This window comes from Haemaphysalis longicornis, unplaced genomic scaffold, assembly GCF_048455015.1.
Source record: "Haemaphysalis longicornis isolate Haplotype H1 unplaced genomic scaffold, Haemaphysalis longicornis Haplotype H1 scaffold_5, whole genome shotgun sequence".
In the NCBI taxonomy this organism is placed as follows: domain Eukaryota; kingdom Metazoa; phylum Arthropoda; class Arachnida; order Ixodida; family Ixodidae; genus Haemaphysalis; species Haemaphysalis longicornis.
The window spans coordinates 190,974,497-190,982,429 of NW_027526385.1; positions in this window are offsets into that span (position 1 = coordinate 190,974,497).

Below are 7,933 nucleotides of genomic sequence, written 5' to 3' on the forward strand. Positions count from 1 at the left end.
GGAGGTGGTGCCGCTGTGTCAGGTTCGGCTTCATACTATTCAACGCACAAATTTGGGTGAGTGACACGGGACTAGCGCTCGTCCCGTACCACTCTCTCTTCTTCTGTCCCCGTCTATTGAGCTTTTTTAACCATTTTGACTTTATAGTTGAGGTGCGCAATGCGACGATGTATCACATAACTTATAAGGGCCGAAGTACCGCTTTATGAGCTTCTCTCTGAGAGGTCGGCTCCGTACGGGTGCTCAAATCCAAACTATGTCACCTGTAGTGAAATTGATGTCCCGGAGACGGAGGTTGTCGCGGTCAGCTTCGAAGTATTGTTGATGCTGGGTATTCTTCATTTGGAGAAACACAGCACCACCTAGTCGGGGCTGTTGGCATATAAACCGTTGGACCGAGTCGTCCTGAGGAGTTAAAATAAGGGTTTATTCCAGAGATTGGTCTCATCAAAAATGCAGATTTCAAGCTACGTTTACAGGCCGTATGAAAGAATCCTAAGTGTGCACATGTACACGTGCTACAAAAAAATTCCCCGCATTTCCCCGAGGGGAAGAATGTGAAAGTGCGAATGCATGAGTGGAATTTGCGCGGTTCGGTAATGTTCGCGAAAGAGAGATCACACACACATACAACTACAAAGAAAGAAAGATGCATTTATTCACAGACACCTATTTGTGTTGTCGTTGTACTTGATTGCTAGAGCGGATTTCAGCTTTGAAATTTCGTGTCAGTACTCCTTTAAGCGGGTGCATTAGCCCTTCTCGCGCCTGATTCTTGGCCAATCCCCCACGTGGGTATGTGCCATGTCAGCGGCCAGGCAGCGCGCGCCCATCTCCCCCCGTTGCCAAGGAAGACGAGGAGATTCCTGGCCAATCCCCCACGTGGGTATGTGCCATGTCAGCGGCCAGGCAGCGCGCGCCCATCTCCCCCCGTTGCCAAGGAAGACGAGGAGATTCCTGGCCAATCCCCCACGTGGGTATGTGCCATGTCAGCGGCCAGGCAGCGCGCGCCCATCTCCCCCCGTTGCCAAGGAAGATGAGGAGAGCGCACCCGCAGCTGTTGCTATGCGGACGGCGGCGGACGCTTCAGGCTCGCTTAAGAAGTGCATTCGCACTTAATAATTTTGCTGAAGAGAATTTTTTTTCGGTATAGAAGCAGGTTTTCAGTCATACAGGCCGTTACAAAGAAAAGCCGGTGCATTGAGTTACATAAGCAAACACCAGAATTTACATACAATTATTCTTTCACTTTCGAGTCATACGCGACACACCATTTTACACTGTTGCAAAACACCTTTTTGGTGTGTTTTTCAATATGTATGCCTAATTGCGCTGTAGCCGCCCTTTGTAAATATAATTGTTGCGATCAGTAGCCTCACACTCGTTCATTGTTTTTGTTGCTGGCCTACCGCCGCCTACTCTGTCTCCAGCATGTACGTAGCATTTTGGATGCTTTGTTAAAAACACACAATATTCATTCTTGAAAATTTTGCTTCTATATAGTGTGCTTTTTGCGCATAATTTCCACTTCTCACTTAACACTGCAGCACCAGAACAACCGCCTATCAGCGTTGAGGCAACTGCAGTGACCATCAAAGGCATTCGTAAGACTCTTTGTTAAGTATATACCCTACTTTTGTCTTCCACATACGAGTAAGCATCGCCACAAGAAATCACAATCAGCTGCGTATGACGATTATCTCCTATTTATGCCACAAAATATTTGAGGCTTTGCTTCGGAGGTTCAATGAAACACAGAACAATATTAAGAAGACGCCTTTTCCTAATGACGCGTCGCAGCACACACCTACATGTCCTCGTGAACCACGGAATAACAAGATGCTCTCACCTATTTCTACAATAAAATAAGAAGGTAATTTACCCCTTTAAAAGCAGTAGGAACTCAAATGACGTGAATGTCTTGGGACATAACAGACACCTTATTGTGCGCATTCTTCCACTTTTATGCTTCAACTGTATTCTGGCACCGAAAAGCAAAATGACATACGTAGTTTCTCCAGCAAAGTCGGAGTAATTCCATGCACGCCAAGGAAAGCCAAAATGAACATTTAAAAATACTAAGTCATTTCAGCCGGATTCAATTGTTAATGTATTCAAATCAGATTGTAATATTGCATACGTGCGGGCAATACTTTCTAAAAAAGGGTCCCGGAAAATGGTGTGCCAAGCTCTATACTACATTAGCAGACATAACGAAACAGGCTTTTATTTTGGGTAAACTGATTGCTTCAAGGTAACATCTACATCAGGCTTTGGACCTATGGTCTACTCTAAGAGCAGCATTGTTCTACCGTTATTTACATTTGGTAGCTTCTTTCGTCATTCTGCACTTGAAGTTTAAACTCCCTCCCTCGTATCCAAAAAAAATAAAAAAACGCTCTGTTCCCGGGTGGCTTTTGCTAACCATAAACTAATCCCCTCATTAGTTTTTTTGCAGGACTATTCCAGTGTTTTCGGCGTATGCATTGACAACTACAAACTCTTTGTTTTTAAAAACGTTAAACAAAATACTTCGATTCCTAGGAGTACACGGTATAATACTCATACCTCTAAAATAACCTTATTTTCTTTTGCAAATAAAGCAAGCTATATTTGTGTTAAGATGTCAAAACTCTGACATGTATTAGAACCCGGCTGTACATGAATATTGGGGCACGGAGATACAGAGAGAACTTCTTGCTACACGTGCTTTTCGCCTGACTAACTACAATTGTTAATCTCTGTAACGCAATCCCTAAAGAAACGATTTATGCCGTGGGATATTTACTGCGTACACAAGAATGGGCAATGACTTGGGAAAACAATTTATCGCGGGCCAACCGTGAGCAATGACACCCACTAATGACTGGAAATTTGGAGAACTATTTCCAATTTGTTGATGAGGTAAAGAGTACGACCACGGCTGACAGTCGTGCTATATATTTGTGCTGCAGACTCTCCGAAAGGAAATTCTGTATAACCAGGACGGATTCCTGAAAAAGTAGATACTTTTAGGTTTTTTGTGGGAATTTTGATTCAAAACGCAGCATTTTTACTACTTGCTGGATCCACACTCCGCCTCTTTCCGGTTGTGTTTTCCGACGTTCATTGGAATGATTATTCTTGTGCGCCCCCCAAAAACGAATGCAACGACATGCTGCACAATAGGCGCTCGCGTATAGTTAAAAGGCCTGAACCTGTAATATAATCGCTATAAACAAACTTAAAAGAACATAACAACCTCAAGATAGAGACTCGTTACAGCAAAAATTTAAGATGGATCCACTGAAAAATTACGCCCACCTCCCCTCGCGGGAATCCTGGTGTGATGCGACGCTGAAGGGGGTTCAAGCGCAAGCGGAGAGCAACCGTCGACCGAAAGGCCGCCGGAGAGCGGCACACCGGTTATATGCGCCGCGCGCCCGAAGGAGAGGAGAGCGCGGAAAAGAGAGTACTGCCCATGGGCCGGCGCCAGTGCGTCTGCCGCGGCTATCACACAACACAATCCAACAATAACACAATCCAACACAATCCACTTTCATCCAATCCAATCCAAATCCAATCCAATTCAAGCCAATTCAATCCAAGCCAAGCCAATCGAATTCAATCCAATGCCCCTCGCGAGAGAGTGTTCGCTACCGGAGAAGAGAGGGGGTGAGCGGCGGAGAGCGCAGCTGGCGCGGCGAGAAGAATGGGGGATGGTGGACGCCGACAACACCGGAATAATGCAGGGACAAGGCGAGTGAATGAGATGCGTTCGCATCTAAAACTTTCAGAGTACGCAATATCTAATGCTTGGTCGTTTTACCCTGCTGTCCTAACGCTCATAATTTGTGTTTATCATATTGTGGGCTTCATTCTATTGCACTGTACAACCTATATTGCTCTGGTTTCAGCTTCCACTGAAACTGCAGTGAACACGACAGCTGAAAAAAACACCAGCGCTAGTAAGTACAGCAACACATTTTTTAAAAGAAAAGTATTAAAGGTTCGCTCTTTACCCGTTTCCGTCTCATGAGCGACTCATCTGCCTTTTTTTAAACACTTACGGTGAAGCCCCAGCTGCAACGAACGGCCATGAAAAATCATGTGAGCCCATCCAAGTACTTTTGATGGCTAAATACCAGTAACAAGAATATTATCAGAAAAAAAGAAAAACAAAATTTGTTGGGGACTTTAGAATATAAAAATTCATACTAAAATTTTTCTAAATATTATCGTGTTCTCGTCTTGAACGTTTTCATTAGGTTTTGTTTCAGGGCAAAAACATAAATGCCAAGAACCACCAAAATAGCAAAGATAACACATGTTTTGCTTATGTTGACCCATGTTAAGCACAATCGGTTTTGACCGTCTGTTAGAACATTATTCCATATTTATTTTTAACTAGAAAAAAGTTATGGTTGATGTCCCTTGAGATGTTTTTTTAACTGTGCAATTGTTCGCCAAGTTGCTGTGTCCTATTCTAGTTTGAAAGATGTCCTATTCCCAAAAGCATATTCGAAATCTCCATGTACAAAAGCAGAATAGTTAAAACAACAAAATTGAAGCTGCATTCAAAACGGCGTAAATTTTAGTCGCCACATTTGCAGTACCCGCGTGTGTAGCAACGCAAAATTAGGATGAAATATACCTTATATGGCACGCCAACTTTAGTGAAACAAAGGTGGAGTCATGAAGCTGTTGTATAGATTAATTTACGGGTGATAACGGCAAGATGTTGTAGTTATGTTTCAGCCGTTTAACAGGTATCCGCCTAATCTATAAAACCCTAAAACAGACGCGGAAGGGCTTTAGCAATATATAAAGAGTAGCACATCTATTTAGTGCGGGTTTCAAGATTTCGACGGAAATTGAACAATATTTGCCTGGAGTGCAAACATTTACTAGAAATTTTACACTGATTTTTTTATTGGGCTTCGACGGTAACAGGGGCTCGAAGTGGGACCAATCAGCAAGGCCTAACTACAGAAGTCACAAACAGTGGTACCCCTTGCGGCGTGTTCACTAGGGGGCGTGTAAACGAACTCTTGTTCTAAAGACGCAGCTTTTGGCGCGTGCCACATAATATCTGGCTGGTGGTACTATACGCAGGATGTGCTCGAGGGGAGGCCTTGACGCCGCCACGTCAGTTTAAGTAACGACAGGAAAACTATCAACGAAGGAAATCTGAGAAAAACAAGTTGAAACAAGAATAACCAAAAAAATATTTGTATTTATATTTTTTATGCTGTTACTTGTGTTGTTGCAGTTATGTTAGCGAAAAGGTAATCCTCGAGATAAAAAAACCGCCATTCAACCCCACCTTCTCCGTGCTAGGGACGAACTATTTTTTGGGTAAAAATTCTAAAGCCCCGGGCAAAAACTTCCCGAAGTGTGCAAGGCCAGCTGACATATAAAACGCGAATTTTACTTCTGCAGCGGCGGCTTTTTTTCTCCTTTGTGTGCTATGAAACCGGCGGGTCAGAATTAAAAAAAAGGCAGAAGTTAAGATAGCCCAGTCAGGGCTGCCTGAGCAGTAACCAAAAGGCCTAAATCTGTGAACTACTGGCAGCGAGGTAAAGGTTCACTGTTTTTTTGAAAAGATAGTTTGCTTTGACGACGGTAACCAGTTTTGTGATTATGATGCACTTTTTTAACTGAAGGAGTTGAGAATTCGCTACTAAGGACAGATATTTCAAGCACGGCTCACAATCACGTAGAACCCATATACTTATAAAACATGTTCCACTGTAGACATCTCAGTACATAGTAAAACGTTTCTGTAGATTTTTGGTTGCACATTACAAATACCGAGATTTTAAAACACTAGATGGACACAACGCGTGCAGCGGAGAAAATATTCCAACCTTATATGCTGCTTGGCATAATATGTTGAGGTTTTCATGGCTACGTTATTGTGAAGTGGAAAGGTCTGTACAGGAAAAGTGACTGTTTGAGTAAGTCACGATCTATTCTGCTGCATCTGAAATATAGCAGGGCTAATAAATTTCCGGGATGCTATCCGCACACCCTTGGAGTCAGGGTCTTTCTTGGGCAAAGAACTCGGCGTTAAACAGACGATTTTACGGCAAAGGCCCCAACCGCTCACTATGATATAAAAACAATGTCTAGTTGGTCAGTTTTCACGACAAAGCGTGTCCCCGGGATACTACAAGTTTTACGTATACAAAAATGTCAAGTTGTTACAATAAAAAATGCTGCATGCATGGGAAGATCAAGCGTTGAAGTATTAGAAAAGAATGAACCACGACCCGCTGAAGGTCTAGTCCAGTTCGACAGTTGGTCAAATACCAAAGTCGTAATAAATAACAGACACATTAGGATCTGAAAATGGACAGCTACAACATTATACAAACACGCGGCCTTTTCTGAACAATTTATAAACACCGGAAAATCCCGAGGAGCCAAAAAATGGCAGGGGCCCGTCAGCCGTCGCCTGGCCGGGATAGCTGTCCATGGTTCCCGCAGTGGCTTTAGAAAAAAAATCACGATGCGTCTACTCTACTGTGAGGGGGGTGGAAGTATACAGCTTTTCTGTAAAAACTCGTGTCTTTAAAGCAAGAAGCGCTTACGCGAGGTGGAAACAACTGCCTCGGTTTCTTTTTAGTACGCGTTACGTTCTAGCACGAGGCATAAACGAATATCCCGGTGTTTTACTACCGTGACTTTAACGACGACGATTACGACAACGACCACATAAGATGCCAACCACTTGGACCCAGCTGGCTGCGCCCCTAAAAAAAAAAGAGACACGGCACGGCCGCTTTTTTAATATAAAACAAAGTGAGCGTATCGGCACCTCTTACGCTCATTGCAATTACAAGACGTATGTTGTCTACCGCGTTGTTGGCCACAGAGCAGAGGGACTGCGTTTCTGATATTTTTCTTTCTCCAAAATGTGGATTCCACGGAGCTTTAGCGGCAGGACTGCCGGAGAGTAAGACAAAAAAATATATTTTTCTCCGCCAGAAATTCGCGCAGGCAGTTCCAACGACTACACAAGCCCGGTGAAAACAAAACGAAATAAGCACAGCGCTCTTAACGTCAGTATACCGTAGTTTAACTTGTGCGCACTAACAGTAATGCGCAGATTTCCGGCAAACTGCGGGGCAAGGCGATTAACAGATCTGTGACCATGGGGCATACAAACTGGAATTAAAGGAGGACCAGATCTGTGACCAGGGGCACACCAATTGGAGTTTAAGAAGGATTACACACGCTTGCTGTATTCCAAGAGGTGTCACCCTGGGTTCAATAAAAAGCGCTAGTGCTGCACCGGTGGGGTTAATAATGGACAAAGTAGTGACACCCTTTCAAGGTGAATGATCTGGCGGACAGCTCTACGCATCAGCATTAGCTTCCCTAAAGGATACCAACGTTTCTCTAATAGAAGCAATAACTTTCATCAGTGGAATGGAATACGTTGGAGGCGCAGGGTGATCGTAATGTTTCTATTTGTTCAGCCCTTACAGGCGCTCATCACCAGCCAATGATTTGGTGTCGCCATTTGGAAACAGTTTTTTTTTGTTTTAAGCGCAATCCTTCAAACTTTGCTGATAAATACAGCAACGCCGATTTTTTATTAAACCATGTGCTGTCCAATTAGGCCACGGCTAATTAAAAATTATAAGCCCACAGCTCACACATCTTGTCAGGGCGAAAATGTGCTATTATTAGGAAGCATGCATGTCGGGCAATATTTATATGTGGAGAGCCGTGTTCTATCCCTCTTCCAGCACCCCCCAAAAAGAAAAAAAAAAGTGACCGACCGAAAAAACCCTGTAAATCTGCTGCGAAATATTTACACATTTACTTTTCTTTTTAGAAGACCACAGTGGTTACCTTGCAGAGGCTTGTAGAGCTTACATTGGGGAAAATGTTTTTTTTGTGCACATTTCTTTTCATTGTGCAAGATTCAATGAAACATTAG